Genomic DNA, 19,322 nt, shown 5'->3' on the forward strand with positions numbered 1-19,322 from the left:
GAGTGCAACACCTAGCTAAATTATAATTCCTAAGAATTTCCACAAGTGCAAACTTTACTTTTAGTCTCTTAATGATTTCCCCATGATAGTTCATTAATTGTGGCCAATCTTTATAATTTGTCTTCACGTACGTCTTCATGTATGTAACCAATGAGACTGGTTAAGCAAAGGCTTTGGGTTGAGCTTCCTAGGTTTCAGTTCTGGCTCCCGACCTTGGGCAAATTACTTCATCAGGGTGCCCTTATTTTTCCTCATCTGTAAAATAGGGATAAAGAAAGCTGTATCCTACATGGTTCTTGTGGAGATTAAATGAAATGACATATAAAGTGCCTAGAATAGTTCCCGGCAGAGAGTAAGTACTCAGGAAATATCCGTTGTTATTATGATTTTGCTCGATGTATTAATGCAGTGTTTACCTCATGGAAACAGTCAAAGAAAGTGGGGGGGGGGGGTGGAGAGAATGTGCTTATTCTTGATATATTTCATGGGAAAGACAACAACTTTTGTGGAATGTCACGTTTGTTTTTATTCTCCCAGCAGCCCTGTAAAGTTAGTATTATTTTTATCTTGATTTTGCAGTCTTGGAAATTATGAGAGAGAGAGATTTAGGGTCTTTTCTGAGGTCACATGCATCTGACATTGAGGTGAAGTCTGGAAACTTCAGGGCATTGGTCAGGAAAAGGCCTTAGTAGGAACATTTGGCCTCTTGATTAAGAAACAGTGAGGTGAGAGCAGCCAGCAGATGAAGGGGAAAATGGAGCGTTAGGCCCTCGCCTGAGTCATCTTGCCAGGGACCACGGACTCAGAGGGGAGTATTTGGGACTGAGCCACACAGCACCAGCTGGGGTCAAGGAAATGGCTGTGACCAAGGAGAAATTAACATCTTTTAACAAATAACTGATAAACAACCATTACGAATGGAAACTCTGGTACACAGTGGAGGTGGGGAGAAACAGAGCTCAGATTAACAAGACATAACTCCTCATGGAAGAGCTCACAGTTTACTAAGGGACAAGGTCCCAAAGAATTGCAAATTCTTATTTCAAAGGCCCAGTATCAGTGAGAGTCCCAACAAGAGAGAGAGATGCAATCAAACTGGGCTAAAGGAATGAATTACAAAGGTACAGCTGGTGGTGTATAAGAAAACCACAGGGCATCATAATTGCAGAGCTGTCATGAGTCAGACCTAGGAGGAGAGAATAGTAACCAGAACCCAGAAGGAGGGTCTCGTAGAATAGACCACCCTGGGAGGAGTCGGGACTCTTGGGGGAGGGGCACAACTAACTCAAGGTTAACCTCTGGGAGTGAAGGGAATCTATACTCTGCCCTCCCTCTCCCCCCCTACTCTGATATGCAGCCAGAAGCCAAGGACAAGGAAGCCCATTGTGGTGCATACTGTTCAGCCTCCTGGAGGGCAAGTCAGAGAGCAAAGTGGAGAAAGGTGGAGAGTGGATCTGCAGAGGCAAAAGGAGGGAATCCGGCACTCGCAGTCCAAGCATAGCTTCCTCTGCGTAGCCCCGTCCCCATTAGCGCCCTGTTTGTACCTCCGGCCAGTACTCAGCACGCTGTGTTTAGATGTGTGCTTTCTGTCTTTACTTTCTGCCACATCCCCACTTTCTGTCTGATACTTTCCATGCTGCCAGCATGCAGGGAATATCTCAAGAATGGACCCGGTACCTGGAGGAGAGTGGGTGTTGACTTCGAGTCCTCAGGTCTGTCCCTAACAAAGGTGCCATCCAAGAACAGGCTTGAGGCAGTGGCCCCATCTCTTCCCTTCCCACCACCTGCACTACTTTCTCAGTTTTCTAACTGGTTTCCCTTCCTCCACCCTCTGCCCCCTCCACCCTCTGCCCCCTCCAGGATACTGCCCCCTCCACAATACAGTATATTGTGCTCAATATACTGAGCACAAATTCTGAGCTTGGCATGCAAGAGACTCCCTAATGTGGCGTAACCTACTACTTTTTCCAAGTCCCTCAGTTTCATGGGCTAGATTATCCAAGACAGCCCTGTTCCACTGTTCTGGCTTGTGTTTTCGACCATGTGTCTTGATTTCCTCAACTCAAAGCCAGCAGGGCTAAGAGACACAAAATTAGTGACAGAGCTGGGTCATGGACCAGAACTTTATAGTTCTAGGGAATATGGCCCCCAGTAAGAACTCCAGGGTAAATGAATGAAGGAAAGATTGATTGACTTGAGAGGGAGATCACTGAACATGGCCAGTGTTCATTTCATAGACCCAAGGGGATTCATCCCTTATGATCTATTAAATCGAAGAATATTTATTGTGCAGCCACCAGGACCCGGTGCTTGATGCAAAGAAGTATTAATAAGCGTAAGACCTGTCCTCTGAGATGTTACAGTTTGAGTAAAAAGAAAGGACACAAGTAACTCTTAACACCACTCAGTTTCTGATCTGAGAATGAACCAGGGTGGGTGGGAGGATCTTTGAGCAGATGTGATACAAGCGATTCATTTCAAGGGTGAAGAAACTGCGTCCCAGAAGTTTGGAGTGACTCACCCAAGGTTACACCGCCCAGTGGTAAAGCTGGGCCCAGAGCCCAAATCCGTTAAACCACCACTGGGTCTTCTTTAAGCTCCAGCATTGCCGCACTGCTCCACCATCAGCCCAGCAGACTAGGCAGTACCCTGTGACACTGTGCTCACAGGTGACTATCTGCAGATGTTTTTGTTTTAGAGACTCTTGTGCTGCCTTCATAGTGGCAGTAATCATACTGCACTTTTGTTGAGCATGTTGTCTTCTTCTGTATGAGTTCACATAGCATATTTCTATAATCCAAGGACTTGTCCATTCAACAAGTATCCAGACATAGTCACCAATAAATAATTCAAAAACAAGGTAAATGTTATGGGAGTTAGATTTGACTGGCGGGATTAGGGAAGGTTTCATGATAGAGGGAGCACATGAACTGAGTTGTAGGAGATGAAGGGAATTGCAGCCCGAGGAGAAGACAGGGCAGGGGAGATTCAGGCACCTGTGTGCTGCACATACCTGGGTGCAGAATCCAGCCGGCAGTTGCAAGCACGGAAATTGCTCTGGTCGGGGTATCTGGTACCCTCCACACTGCCAGCTCTGAGGGTTAATTCTTAGTCCTGGCATACCCGACCTAGCAGCAGCATTTGACACGGATGGTCACTGCCCTCATTTTGAAGCACTGTTTCCACTTGACCTCCAGGACAGTCTCTCTTGGTTCGTCACACTGCTCCTTCTCCGTGTCTGTCGCCTTACTTCACCCCCTCACCTTCCTACACTGGAGGACCCCAGGGCCAACACTGTCTTCCTCTCCCCCAGCTCTCCACACGCACGCTCTCCTCTTCTCCCCACACTCACTCCTGAGATGACCCCATCACATCTCGTGACTTAAACCAAACGTAAAATAGATAGCTAGTGGGAAGCAGCCGCATAGCACAGGGAGATCAGCTCGGTGCTTTGTGACCACCTAGAGGGGTGGGTTAGGGAGGGTGGGAGGGAGGGAGACGCAAGAGGGAGGGGATATGGGAACATATGTATAACTGATTCACTTTGTTATAAAGCAGAAACTAACACACCATTTCAAAGCAGTTATACTCCAATAAAGATGTAAAAAAAAATACAAAATAAATTAAAAAAAAAAATGCCATCCACATGCTGATAGCCCGGAGATGTAAAATTCTGTCCCTGTTTTGTTTCATTGAACTAAAGACATGTCAACACCCAGCTGTCAGCTAACTCATGGTCTCCACTTGGGTGGCTCTTAGGCATTTCAGATGTCATACGGATCAGATGAATTACTGATTTCCTCACCCCTCCGTCCAGTCCTCCCTCAGAAACTATGGGATAATCCTAGACTTCTTTCATCTCTCACATACGCTGCATCTGGTCCCTCAGAACCCAGTTTCCTCTCACCCCTCGGTCCTCTCTCACATGTGGGACTTTAATACCCCTGTAACTGATCTCACTACTCACCACACCCTTGCCGGAGCGACCCTTTTCAAAACCCAGGACAGATCCTGTCCCTCCTCAGCTCTAACACTCCATTCGCTTGCCCTTCTGAATCAGAGTAAGAGCTGAAGTCTGTGTCATGCCTGCAGTGCTCAGCACACTCGGAACCCGCCCTGCCTCAATGCTCTCGCCTGCTTCCACTTTCACCAGCAAACACACTGCAATCTTACGGCTTCTTGAACAGACCGCAGACACTCTTGCCCCAGGGCCTTTGCACTTACCATTCCCTCTGCCTGAAACATTTTCCTGCTGGGTCTTCAGTGGCTCGCTCCTTGTCATCAGGAAGGACTTTGTGCAGCTGTCATCTCCTCAGGAGCCTTTCCTCATACCCCTCTCTGAAACAGTAATCGCATCGCCATGGATCCCTTTATCCTGCTTTACTTTCCTTTTAATCACTTACCACTTGCTGACATCATCTCATTTATTTGGTGAGTAGGTGTCTGCTTTCTGCCACTAGACTGTCAGCTCCATGAAAGCAAGGACGTTGCTCACAAACGGGAGGATGTAGGTTACATCCCCAACCCCTGAGACAGAGCCTGACACATGGTAGACTTGAAATGACACTTGTTGGATAAATGTATGAAAGAGGCAGTCAGCCAGTACCAGGGAAGCTATTTAATCTCTCTGAGCCTTGGTCTTCTCACCAATAAAATGGGATAAGGGTAGTCTCCAAATGATGGGGTTATTAAAAAGTTTAATGGAGATAAGAAACTAAATACCCCTGTAACTGATCTCACTACTCACCACACCCTCACCAGAGAGACCTGGCGAGGGTCTACGTACAGCATAGTGGCTGTTGAGCTATGACTCTGTTGATGTCTGTGCTTGTTATTTTACTATTATTTACCACTATCAGCAGCATCATCATTATTGTTATTATTTTGCTATTGTGATTGCTATTGTTACTGTGTTTATCATAATGAAGTCTGCCCGTCATCTTCAACGAACTCTTACTGAGCTCGTGAGTCAGGCATCTGGCTAGACAGTGAAGATTTGGCCGTGAATGAGACAGTCGCCACCCTTGTGGAGTTTACAGTGTCGCGTGTACCCAGCACGGCAAGTAGCCTGTGGATCCCAGGATGGAGTGTGGAGGAAGACATTGCAGAAGAAGCCGGAAGGAAGATTTCAGGACAAGTGTTAGAGGACCCTGAGTAACAGGATGAGGCAACTTACTTTACTTGACAAGCCATTGATAGTCACCAAAGGCTTTTGATCAGAGGCAGAACGTGTTCAGAATTATACTTAAGAATATTCAACTGGCAGGAATCCATGTACGTAAACTGTAGGGAGTTCAGGACTGGTGACACGTAGACCGGTTTATACCTGGTTTCCGGTTGGCCGTTGTCACTGACAGACCATGTCATTTAGCTACTCTGACTTTAAGCTCTCTTCATTATAAACTGAACACAAGAGAGACAATCTTCCAGGGGTTTTGTTGTTGTTGTTGTTGGCTTATCATACCACAAAAATTGTTTCTTAGAATTATCCAAGGCAGAAGGAATGAGATTCACGTTCATACGAGGCTTACTGAGAATATACGTGTTCTAAGAACTGGGCTCGTGACTGGCACAGGTAGCCCTCCATCTAATCTTCAGAACATTCCAGCGAGGTGAGCCGGATGGTGTATCTCTGCTGTAGGTGACAAAACAGGCACAGAGAGGTTTAGCGACTTAAGTCCTCACTTGAGTGACCAGGCTAGGATTCAAATTCAGTTCTCCTGAGTGACCCGAAGTCAGGTCTTCCTTCCACTGAACCCATCCTAGCTGAATTCGTAGGAATGAAAAGTTGGGAAGGACCTACGGCCTCCAGACCTGCTGTGGACATGAGCCACATGGGATGCTGTCAAACTCCCAGGGCTGCCAGCTGGGCCTGAGGGGTGGAGCTTCCCGATGGGAGGAGAAGCAGGTGGTAGCCGCCGCCATCCGAAAGCGGCTGCGCAGAAGAAACGGGTTTTCATTTTCGTTTTTCAGTTTTTGTTTTGCTTTTAAAGGAAAAGAGAGAGAGATGTGCTGTGTTAAATAAGGATCGTCTGGGTTATTAAATCAGCGCTCTTCAAGGGTGGAAGCTGTGACTACAGTATGTTTGCGACATCCTGAACTGAACTGAATGGTGCTGTGTGAACGCTTAAGGGATAAACTGATACTGCACACCAAGTGATACTCGAATCGTCTTCAATTCCTACATATGCAAACTTTAAAATTATAGTCACTCGGCTTGTTGCAGACTGGGTATTCTCTTTTGTCTATAAAATCCAAGTGGCCCCTGGTCTTATGCTGTCCTGTGCTTTCCATTACAAAGAGAAGGACTCTTAATTGTGAAAATGGGTGAAGGCCTTTGAACTTTAATTTGCTAGTCTGACTCCAGATTTATTCAGGACAAACTGTGCTAATAAATACCCTGAAAGGAATGACACCAGGCAGGCACAGATATCTAATCCTCTCTGCATCCGTACCTGCAAGGGACTTTCAGCTGTCAAAACACCTCCTTATTCCAGACCAACTCTTAGGATAAATATAGATTTGAAAAATGAATTAACTCCTAGAAAAGGGGGAAGAATCATTTTTAAAGTATACGTAGAAAGATTTTAGGAGTAAAAATATATATATGTATTGTAAGTAATACAATAGTAAGTTAATGACCATTATATTTCGATGATCTATTCAAAATATATTAAAGGGGGAAATGAGGATTTAACAAAAAAAGTAAAAGAGCGTTAAACATTTATTGATCAGATTCTTCCAGATTGCCCAAAATATATCAGAAAGCAATAATCCTAAAAAATATTGTATCTATCCTAGACTCAGTTTTACAAATATTAAATCATGACATGCCCAGGCCTGACCTCTAACAGTGAATGGTACCAACATCTTTTAGTCCAATCCTCCTTCCTTCTCTGTGTTCTTTCCATCACCGAGAACTGTTGGTTTGAACTCTTAGTAGGTCCCAAATTCACCCACTTCTCTTCACTCTCATTCTCATGTCAAAGCTCCCATAATCCCACCACATCTCTCTTTTCCCATCACGCTGGCTCCTATCTTTGGTCCACGTGGACTGCAAGGCTGACAAGAATATGGATTATAAATCCTCACTCACATTTTTTCTTTTGTGCCCGATTCTTTAAACTTAAGCTAAACCTCTAAGCTTGCTTACAGCAAGTAAAACTCCCATAAGGAGCTCCAACTGTCAGATAATATTTCAGGTAAAAAAAATATTCTAAATTCTTGTCTCTACTACTTTTATTTCTCTTTGGTTTACTTTTACTGCCTAAATCTTAATCTGGTTTTAAAATATTTCCAAAATATCCTTTGAAAAATATATGGCAAGGTAATAAAATCAGCTAGTTACCATTGGTATTGTTATCTAGTAGCAATGCAACTCCATCACATACTTTGTCTCACCTTTCATTACATTTAGAGACTTTGTCTCCACGGAACACTTTCTTTTTTCTGCTTCAGATATTTTCACTAGTCACATATGACTAAAGTGATTTTGGAAATACTTCACTGAGAAAGTGGAATTTAGCTTGTAAGCACAGCTGCTGATATCCTAAATGAATCTATGGCTTGTTGGCTCACTGGGAAAACTGGTTGGAATATTCCCAATTCCATATCCAGACTGAACTTACTGTAATCTTCTGACTCAGAAGAGCATGTCTTTTTGTTCAAAATAATAACGGGAAAGTGAGAACAGATCAGCACTAACCCATTGTCTTCCTCAGAAAAGGTTCTAGAACTCCCCCCCTGAAGTGGGTTGAGTCAGGAGTATTGCATGAGGAGAACACATAATGGATACTAAGTTGATATTGTCCTCGGTATGCCTTGTTCTCTGGTCCTGGGAAAGAAAAATATCGGCCAGTAAGAGACAGAGTTTTATTTAACAGTATCTTGCTTTTATCATCAGACCCACAGGCCTCTTCAGGGATAGAACACGGGCTCAAAATTTAAGGTGAACTTAGGTTAAAGTCATAAAATCTCAAAGTCCATGAAGTGGGCCATCAAAAACACTTTGCCGTATTTCTGTTTGGTGAAATTATGGCGTCATTTCAAAGCCAGGCTCTAGGAGGGTAAGCATGTTACTTGTAGTACGAACTTTGGCATCAGACTGCCTGGTTCAGATCTCACCAATGCCATTTACTAGATGGATGACCTGGCAAGTTTATTCATCACTGAGTGTCACGTTTTCCTCATCTGTAAAATGCGGGTAATAATAGTACTATAATTGCCTTATAGGATTCTTTTTAGAATTAAATGAGACAAGTCTATAAAGAGTCCCTTACATAGCACTAAATAAATGTTGGCTGCTCTTATTATTACAGTTGGGTCCCTGATTCTCAGTGTGGTTACCAACAAGAGTTTGACTCTTCTAGACTTTGTGTTTTGTTAACTTGAAAAAATAAAATGTTTGTGACAACACTTCAAGACTCCCAAAAGGATTATTACTGTAAAGATTAGGTAATCAAGGTCCATTTTAGCACCTGCCTATAACACAATACAGAAAAGGATAATCCAAAAAGTGTGAAAGAGAAAAGTAACTATGTTCACATTGGAAATAGTAGCACTTTCGTGAAACTTGGAAAATCCAAAGATAAGGGTTGAAGAGTGCATACAACTAGAGATTTCTAGCTGGGAGAAAATAAATCATGGAGGAGGGAGGATACAAAAGCTGAGCTTACAGGATTTTGCCGAGGCTCCACTTGCACCTGAGGGTGGGGGATTAAGACCTGGAGGTTGCCTTCTTCCCCTAACTGGCATCAAAGTTTGGAAATTATTTTCTTTCTAAAGTTTTTAACTCTAAAACCTTGGGATCCTGAGTCTGGGAGAAATTCAAGCTTGGTAAATAAAATACAGTCTCCAAAAGCAGGTTCCTACCTTGCCTAGGTGATTAATTACATGGAGGCAAAGCTAAATTAACTAATGATTCTGCAGAAATCCCCAAGTCCTTGGGCTGCAGGAATTATAGTGTCGCTGCCCTTTGTCAAGATGTTGAGACAGGTGACCTGAAACTGACTCTCTGCTCCCCAGCGAGAGTCATTTTTCCATGATAAAAAATGATAAACTTGCACACTGCAAGTTTATCATTGCAAACAGGGTTAGGACTCTGTCTTGGGCCCTAAGAAGTTCCTCCCTTCCTTCTTGCCGTGTCCTTGGAACCAAGAAAATGGCAGCATGGAAGGCCTTACGTGCCAAGGCTGATGAGCCTCAAAGGGGTCTGAGCCTTCACCTGCAGGCTAGATGAGTCTCAAAAAGGGCATATACCAATTTTTCTGGTTTATTTGTTTTTATTTTTTTATTTTTTTAAAATAAAATATTATTTTTTTTTTTATTTTATTTTATTTTATTTTTTTATTTTTTTATTTATTTGTTACAGTTTTATCTGTGGTCATGTCTCATTTTCATCACTGGAATACTGAAGAGATAGAGGAAATACTAAAGAGAACAACCCAAAAACCTTCTTTTTCTGTCTTCATGCAGGTAAATGGCACCTGCGATACATGATTCTCCCCTCTCTATGGGGAATTTGCAAAGGGATGACTTCAGAGTTGAGATCACCAACTTGGCCCCTTAAGTTGAAAGTCAGAGGCTACAAAAGGCTGACTTCTCAGCCTACACATACCTCCTCCTTCCCACTGCCACACAGCTAGTTGTCCCCAACTGGAAAACCCCCAGGTTTTCAGGGTTTCCAGTATCTTTTTTTTTTTTTTTTTTTTGCGGTACATGGGCCTCTCACTGTTGTGGCCTCTCCCGTTGCAGAGCACAGGCTCTGGACGCGCAGGCTCAGCGGCCATGGCTCACGGGCCCAGCCACTCCGCGGCATGTGGGATCTTCCCGGACCAGGGCACGAACTCGCGTCCCCTGCATCGGCAGGCGGACTCTCAACCACTGCGCCACCAGGGAAGCCCTCCAGTATCTTTTTGATACTCTCAAGGCTAATTGCATTAAAGATACTCCGATAGCAGAGAGATGTCAGGATTTCTTTCCCTCTTTCTGATTTGACTCCTGAATAGAAATATCTTTGTCCTTGAGTCAAAGGATTTGATGACCTAACATGATACTGCTCACCCACTCACACTATAGATCAGAATTTTCACCAGAGGAGAAGGAGACTTCTCCTCATCCAGGACAAACAGTAGAGGGGATTCTCTGATCTTTTTTTTTTTAATTATTCCCCAGAAATCTCTCCAACACTGTCCCTCCATCCCTCAAGAGGTCTAGGGTAGGTCTGACTCAGAGCTGAGATCCCCACTCATGTCAAGGTGTGGTTCTCTCAGCCCGGAACAGGTTATAATTCAGCCCAGGCTGAATTACATTTATTATATAAGGTAACTTTCAAAGAGTTAGGATAGGCTTATAAAGCCAGGCACTGTGACGCTGCCCTGCAGGAAAGAATGAGAAGCGGAAACTGACACGAAGCATGCTTAGGGACAATCATCAGGGCTTAGTTAGCATCATGGTCTTAGAAATACAGTCTCTGTTCATGTCTGCACTGCTCCCCCGGGGGTTGGGTAAGTCAGGACAGCTGTCCCTTCTGTGCCACATTTCCCCTGTTTTGGCCTCCACCAAGAAGCAGTATTCATGAAGCTGCCACGTTCCCTAAAGTAGTGACAGGTGTTGACACTGGCCCTGATGACCCCGACTCTCTGCCCTCCATTCTTCCTGGCCGCCTCCAGGGGATCTGAGGGCTGTGATCTACCCCCAATCCAGCATCTCACCCCGAGTTTCTTTGTGAAAATTTGGTTCGTGGGAGCAGTGTTCCCAAAAGTATGATTTAAGTCCCTACACAGGTAGTATGCAAGAGGATGAAGCTTTTTCATTCTAATAAATCTATGTTTTTGTTTCAGTATGAATTTGAAAAAAAAACTAAAATAGCACATCAAACTCATGATTTCATAGCTATCATTGCTTAGGGTGTGGCTATATGTAGTCAGTATCTAAAGAAAAATAATTTAATTTAAAGACAGATATTAGGGCTTCCCTGGTGGCGCAGTGGTTGAGAGTCCGCCTGCCGATGCAGGGGACACGGGTTCGTGCCCCGGTCCGGGAAGATCCCACATGCCGCGAAGCGGCTGGGCCCGTGAGCCATGGCCGCTGAGCCTGCGCGTCCGGAGCCTGTGCTCCACAACGGGAGAGGCCACAGCAGTGAGAGGCCCCGTGTACCACAAAAAAAAAAAAAAAAAAAAAAAAAAAGACAGATATTAAGAAAATAATAGTATCAGTGATGTGGACATGGCAAAAATCATGAGAGTGGTATAGAGATGTTTGAATTTTGAAAACATTGTCGTGACATAGAAGATGGGGTCTTGTCTTTGTTTATTGCCTCAGCTATCAGTGCCTTAAGGCTTTTACTTGGGATAAGACCAAGAGGTAGAAAATTTTAAAGAAGGCAAACCCGGAATTCAAAGGTATCTAGTCCCAGCTCTGCCACTGATGGAGTCTGATCTCAACCAAATCTCTTAATTTCTATGTTATCATCTGTAAAATGAAGGGGTTAGAGGCAATGAACCTTCTTAATTTCCTTTCAACAGTAAAATTACATTATTCCATTGGTCATGATCAGGCTGGAAGCAAAACTTGAGCTTGAGATCCGCAGTCATTTCGAATAGTAGGGTTGACTCCGATCTTTTCTGGATTCAAGTTTCTTCCCGGCTTCAGAGTTTTTATGGATAAGAGATGCCCAGAGACCGAGACCTTTGTAATGCACTTCATGATGGACAAAGCATTTTAAATACACTGTTTAATTAGTAAAAGCACTCTGAGAGGAAGCAAGCGATACATCAAAGTTGGGCACGTAGTAAACAATAAACATCAGTTGTGTGAATGAACGAATTCTCACTTTACAGGTAGAAATAGGGGCACAGATGAGGCCATAGAGGCGCAAAGGAGCAAAGCGACTTGCCCAAGACTGTTCAGCTAGTGCATGTATAAAGCCAGTCTTCACGCCAGGTCTTCCCGTCACAGAAAGTAGAGAAGCATAAGTTTGGGGAATCCAGCCTCAGAGGTTGAATCCCATTTCTGCATACTAACCAGTTGAATAGATGTTTGTTAACTGCTTCTGCTAAACTCCTAAGTGGACATACCTACCCCACTCTGCCTCGCTCAGTGCCTGGCACAGGGAACTGCAGTAAAGGAAGGCTGCTGAGACTTTTATGACCACGATTGTTTTTCTTAATGCTTTTATTACTGTTCTTGGCACAATACTAGAGCTGTCCCCTGAGAAATGTTGTTAAACCAAGACTGAATTCAGTCTTTAAGGAGAGTCTGTTAATAGCATACAGATGTAGGGGTCACCCCTGTTTCGGGAAGAATTCTTACTCCCCGTGGGCTCCTTTTGGTCTGGAGAGCACTGAATGAGAGGAATGCTCCCTGACGTGACGTTGATGGGAAGCTGCTGTGTGGCCATCAGCTTGTCAGGATGCTATAGGGAAAGGGGATGAGGGGCACTGTTTGCTATTCTTAGAAACCCAGCCTAGTTTACATTACAAGTGTCAAAGGAGAGCTGGGGTTGTGCGACCTAAACAGGTAGTTATAAAAAATTCCAGGTGGGAACGAGGCTTCATTTGTGTTGGGAAAGATTGTGATTGTAAGTGAAGTAAGGAAATTTTAAAACCATGGTAACCGGGAACTGTGCCGACTCGTGTGCCCCGTTTGGCATGGATTACAAACCTGTGCTCCCTGCATCCTTCAAGTACAGATGATGCGCCTGCAGGAGAGAGAAATGAAGAAAAAAGAAACACACACTTGCTTGGGTGAATGCAAATCTTTTATTATCTCAACAGAGATTTGTGTTTCTAATATACATTTTTAACTATATGCTACCCAAGTAGGTAAAATACTTTTAGATAAAAGCAAAGCCAGTCCCCAAACCAGGGCTTCTGATGACAGGAAGTGGAAAAATATAGATATCAGAGATCCTGCCCGAAGTTTGAATCCCAAGTCTGCCCACTGACCAATCCTGCAAACTAACTAGCTTTTAAGAAATAGTATAAACATGAAGTAAAAGATTTCAATTGTGGTCATATTTGACTAATTTTAATAAAGTTTACCTCTGCCACTGTGTGAAGAAATGATTAAGCAGTACTTCAATGATTTAAAGATTTGAGGGGATGGGGCAGCAGAGAGGAGGACTAACACGGAGACAAACTTAGATTGTGCTCATTAAAAACAGTTCTGTATTGGGCTTCCCTGGTGGCGCAGTGGTCGAGAGTCCGCCTGCCGATGCAGGGGACGCAGGTTCGTGTCCCGGTCCGGGAAGATCCCACATGCCGCGGAGCGGCTGCGCCCGTGAGCCATGGCCGCTGAGCCTGTGCGTCCGGAGCCTGTGCTCCACAACGGGAGAGGCCACAGCAGTGAGAGGCCCGCGTACCGCAAAAAAACAAACAAACAAACAAAAAAAACAGTTCTGTATCATATTTGCATGCAAGCTGTATGCCTTATAAAGGAGTTTTAATTTTGCATCATAACTACTTATAAAGTTCAATTTAACAAATAGCTACACTTTCAGAAGAATCAGTTATTTTATTTTTTTTTTCTTTTTAATGTCCTTTATTCTTTAATTTCTTTTAACACCTTTACTGGAGTATAATTGCTTTACAATGTGTGTTAGTTTTTCCAGTATAACAAAGTGAATCAGCTATACATATACACATATCCCCATATCCCCTCCCTCTTGCGTCTCCCTCCCACCCTCCCTATCTCACCCCTCTAGGTGGTCACAAAGCACCCAGCTGATCTCCCTGTGCTGTGCAGCTGCTTCCCACTAGCTATCTATTTTACGTTTGGTAGTATATATATATATCCATGTCACTCTCTCACTTTGTCCCAGCTTACCCTTCCCCCCAACCCATGTCCTCAAGTCCATTCTCTACATCTGTGTCTTTATTATTCCTGCCCTGTCCCTAGGTTCTTCATAACCTTTTTTTTTTTTTTTTTTTTAGATTCCATATACATGTGTTAGGATATGGTATTTGTTTTTCTCTTTCTGACTTACTTCACTCTGTATGACAGTCTCTAGGTCCATCCAGGTCTCTACAAATGGCCCAATTTCATTCTTTTTTATGGCTGAGTAATATTCCATTGTATATATGTACCTCCATCTAGCTGGTTCTTGCCTAAAAATTTCATTGCTCTCTGTCCAAGTTCAGCCCATCCTCTAGAGAACATCTTCATTCCCACCTCTTCCCTACTCTGGCTTTTTTTTTTTTTTTTTTTTTTTTTGCGGTACACGGGCCTCTCACTGTTGTGGCCTCTCCCGTTGCGGAGCACAGGCTCCGGACGCGCAGGCTCAGCGGCCATGGCTCACGGGCCCAGCTGCTCCACGGCATGTGGGATCTTCCCAGACCGGGGCACGAACCTGTGTCCCGTGCATCGGCAGGTGGACTCTCAACCACTGCGCCACCAGGGAAGTCCCGCAGACACATGCGTTCAAAGAGGAAGAATTCCTCTGAGACAGAATGTTCCTTTCCTCTTGGTGACCTTGACTGAAGAAGCCACCACGCTCTCTGAAGTGGCCACCTGCTCCTATTTTCCGTTTCTTACCTATTCTCTAGACGGGAAAGAGGAAAGGAAAGAGTAAGAACATTGAAAAACAGTCCAGAGGTTTTGTTAAAGACTTCTCAAAATAGATCAGACACACACACACGCATACCCTGGAACTTGGTCAAAGCATTTACACGTGCATTCTAAACAAGCCTGACTGATGAATTCCCAATGAGATGTAGTTCGGAAGTCATCCACAGATAGCAGCAAGACACTCACCTTCTTTTATCATCCTGAGAACACCCCACCGTCACCTCCCCTGTCCCCGGCTCTCTCAGAGCAATAACAACTTTTTTAAAGAGCCTAGGAAAGCTCTTTCTTTCAGAGGTCGTTCGGGTTCATCCTATCACATCCTAATATTCTCATTTTGGGATATGATTGGCAAGTATCCTGCCAAAGAGGTCAGATGAAACGTTTCTTTCATGTTTAAAATGGGGAGGGGGAAATCCCTCAATGAGAAGAGTCCCCAGGGGAACATTTGAGGTTTGGGAACATTGCTAAGCCCAGGAAGACAGGAGGACACCTTTAGGACAAGTGACGGGGAGGTAGTCTGGACAGGAGCAGAGTCCCTTCTAGTGTGGAGGACGTCCTGTGTCTGCGAAGGACTAGCCGAAGCGTAGTAAAGAGAGGCAGGTGTTGGGGGCGGCGGAGAGAGCCTGTAAATGATGTCATCGTTTGTTCCAGGACTGCACGGGCACAGAACAGAGTCGAAGCAGGGCAAGTGATGCCCTCCAGGGAAACCCTCTCCCTCGGGTAGTCTGACCAGGTCCAACCAGAAGCGTGGGCTTCTGGGATTTTGTGCTGCTTACTTCAAGGATATTTTCTGACTTTATTCAGACAGAGAGTCCTAAAATAACTCTCCTCCAGCTCAGTCGTCCATGGGGACTCGCAGGCACACACTGGGGCGGTTGGACCATAGCTGTTAGAGTCATAGGAGTAGATGCCGAGGTAGGACCTGGAGCAGGGGTTCCAGGACAGGTGGAGATGGACAGGTGGAGAGGCTGCTGCCTGGGGACCTTCTTAGCACAGTGACTGGTTTCAGAAACTGCCAGTTATCTTTTTTATTTTTTTTGCGAGTATTACATTTAATCATTCAACATTTTAAAAAATAATTTAAATACCCACTATGGACTAGAGACTGTGCCCAGTGCGGAGAGTTCAGGGAGAAGGGGGATGAGATGCAAGATGAATATGATTAGAATCTGTCTGGGGAAGCTCAAAAATACAACACAGTGTTTAAGAGAAGCAGACACAAAGAGCTGAGAACACACAACAACACTACAGCTTGCCTGGGGGTGTCAGGAAAGCTTCCCAGAAGGGTTGATATTTCGTTGTCATAAAGAAAGTATAGGAGCTGGCCAAGCTGAGAAAAGGGCCAGGGATGTCACCAGTATATTAATGATTAAACATGCAAAACCTAGGATGTAGTCCTGGGTTCACATGACAGCTTCATCATTTACCAGCTTATAAAACCTGAATCAAGTTCTTCAATCTCTCTGAGCCTTAACTTGCTCGTCCATATAATGGGAATCATTTTCATCTCATAAAGGGAATTCAATGAGGTGGGAGCTGTAAAGTTCTTGGCCCAGCACCAGACCGAAGTCACCACCCACAAGTGTAGAACAGATCATTCTCTAGCCTGTTCTGTTTTTTTGTTCTGAGCTGTTATGAAAGTGGGGAAATGGCCCCCTGAGAAACGCCGTCAGAGAGACCCAGACTTCAGGGAGGCTTCGGCTCGTGGCTCTCTGGTCAGGCAGAACGTGTTGGCACGGTGGAATATTCTGGCATCTCGGCTTAGAAAATACATACATTTCCTCCGGTTCTCTCTTAATTTCTTCTGGTTCCAGGGCTTCACAGCGTGAATCACACCCAGTCCGAAACTCACACGTGCCAACAGGGAAGATGAGGAAGACAGAAATGCCAGCCACCTCCCCATCCCCCATCCCCAGGGCACTGCCCACCCAGTGTACACACCTTCCTCATAGGGTAGCGCTTCCCTGCCGTAGCCACACCTTCCTCATCTTTCCTCTCCCTGCCCTGCCTTGAAAGACGAAGTACGAGAAGGGGAATTCCAGTTTACTTTATTTTTTTTTCCTTATAAATGGTATTTTAATTTCTGCTATTATAGTAATAACCCATCCTATGACTGACACAAAATGCAGTCATTAATTAATACATTTTTTGAGTTGACTGAATGCTAATGAAAATACAGATAAAAGCAATACCCTGTTGTATTTTTTTTTTCTTTTTAACATCTTTATCGGAGTATAATTGCTTTACAATGGTGTGTTTCTGCTTTATAACAAAGTGAACATATACATATGTTCCCATATCTCTTCCCTCTTGCGTCTCCCTCCCTCCCACCCTCCTTATCCCAGAGAAAAACAAATACTGTATGCTAACACATATATATGGAATCTAAGGGGGAAAAAAAGGTCATGAAGTATCCAGTTTACTTTAAACAGAACTCCGGGGGAAATGGCATTTGTTTTCACAAGGAGGAAATCAGGCCTTTTGGGTTCCCGCATAAAGTCCTGCTACCCTCGGCTACTGTCAGCTCAGCAAACCCCTCAGATGCTCAAACCGCGATGCCCTGAGGCGTGGAACTTCCCAGCATGAACTTCCCGGCTGCTTCGGAGGGGGGCAGCTGCAGCTGCGCTGGAGGTGAAAGCGAGCTTAGGACACAAGCCCTCCCAGGCTGGGGGCCTGATGAAGCCCTTCTGGTTCCAGAAGACCCTTGCCCCCATGGTGGCGCCCTCTGAGAAGAGCTGGTGGGTGGCAGAATCGTTAAGGAGGTGGCCCGAATATGTAAGTACCATCTATCTCACCTCACACGTTTTGGCCTCCTTTGGGGCAATATGAACCCTCAGAAACGCCCCTTCGCTCAGCTGCCCTCAAGGGCCCACGGGGGGAATCACCTGCTAATTCCATCTCTTGTTGCCTGGCTGTCCTTTGTGAACAAGAAGGGTGGCCTTGAAGAGCCCTGTTTGAAGACTGGTCTACACCCAGAGACAGACAGCCGTCAGTCACATGGAGAGGAAGCCGGTCATTCTACTACTTTCTGTTTCAAAAAAAAAAACAGCGCTTGAGTTGGGGAACTGCCTGTTTTATCTTCAGTAGAGGTGGTGTTTAAATATATCCAGTAAATCGCAGAGTTGGAGGAGATCCAACTGCCTAGAGTTAGGGAAGAAACTTTGAAGGACAAACCTGTGATTTCCTAAATTAAATGTATCCTGGGGCAAGAAGGAAGGGTCTTATAGAGAAATCAACTATATTCTTTCTCTCCTTCCATTTTTTTGAAAGGAGGAAATTAAATTTAAAGGTCAGTTTTCAAAGCTCCTAATTGCAATCAGTGTACCTTTTTGAATCTTGAAATACCCCCATCACCTTACCTTGCAGTAATAATCCTCATTTCACAAGCTCTTAAAAGAGCTGTTAAGAGGCTTCAGTGAACTTTGAATTGTTCTAATTTCAGCGCAGTTTGGAGGCTGAGAAGCTGAGTGCAGAGTAGAGGTTATCCATAAGGGGACTGACCTCAAACTTTCTCTACTTGATCCAGTCTTCATATTTGAGTGTTCGGTGCCATAATTCTACCTTGACAATAGTAAAAAGGAAAGAGAACGGTACTGATAATTATACCAATCTGGCCCTAAAGGACTCTAGGAGCAAAGAGATGGGCCTGTGAGTGTCCAGAAGTGTGGAAGCTCTAAAATGGTACATTATGGTCGGTCTGTGTAGACACATCAAGTTCTGGTCTTAGTCTCAATGTTAGCAGTACCTCCTTGGCCTTTTAGAAATTACAACCAGCCGGGGCATGCATGTCTCCTGTGGCCTTCTTTCACCCAGACCTTTGCGGGAGTTACCAAAGAGTTAATGAATAGACTCATTTGCTTCTTAGCTCTGCTCTAATTCCTTTGGTGGAAGGGCTAATGAGAAGAACAATATACAAAAGCCATTCATAAGACAGGGGGGAAAAAATAGAAGGAGAAGTGGCAGAATCATCCACAAATAGTAAATCTCCAAAAACGTGGGACAGATCCATCACCTTTGCGATGTAGTTCATGAAAGATGGGCACTGGTCCAGGAAGGTATATCCGGATAGGACTTTAGCTTGGTGCACAGGGCACCTCATTTAATTTTCTTCAAATTATGTGGGCAGGTAGAACAGCTCTTCTTTTCTCTGTCACAGCAGGTGAGTGGTGGATGGGTCCACAGGGTTAAGTAATTAGCCCATAGTCAGACAGCTAATGATAGAAGCACACTTGAATCCGCATATTCAGACTCCAGATCTGATGCTCTTTCCAATGTGTTTAAGAGTCCCATTCATTTGTTGAAGTAAAAAATAATTTCTCAGTGGCCTGAACGAGTAAATGGGATCCCTAGTACCAACTTTAATGCCAAAAAGTCACTTTAACAATGAGGAGACAAAAGCCCAATTGATTCTTGGTATTTCTGGGGTGAAATAAAACTGAAATATATACATTATTAGCCACCAACTCACACAAAAGGAGCATTGTGCCCCAAAGTAGTAATCTCTGGAAGCAGTATGGTTATTCTTACAAGGCTATGTGCTCAAAGGGTTTTTTGGTTTTTGTTTTTTAACTGCCCATTAATAGTTGCCTTTGGAAACAGATTTTAAACTACACAATAAAACCTTCCTGTTACTTTATAATTGTACCTGGTTATTTCTACAAACAAAACATAGCGTTACCTACCAGACTTGACCTTATTTTATACACCAAACTTGACTTTATCCTCTACAAAATCAGATTCACCTTTCAGGGCTG

General features: G+C 44.2%; 1 protein-coding gene across 1 annotated transcript in view; it reads left to right on the forward strand.

Moving 5' to 3' along the window:
* PARM1 (prostate androgen-regulated mucin-like protein 1) overlaps nucleotides 1-19,322 on the forward strand; it is a 100,647-nt gene that overhangs the window by 65,475 nt on the left and 15,850 nt on the right. The window lies entirely within an intron of this gene.

Source organism: Globicephala melas, chromosome 5 (genome assembly GCF_963455315.2).
Source record: "Globicephala melas chromosome 5, mGloMel1.2, whole genome shotgun sequence".
NCBI classification, from domain to species: Eukaryota; Metazoa; Chordata; class Mammalia; order Artiodactyla; family Delphinidae; genus Globicephala; species Globicephala melas.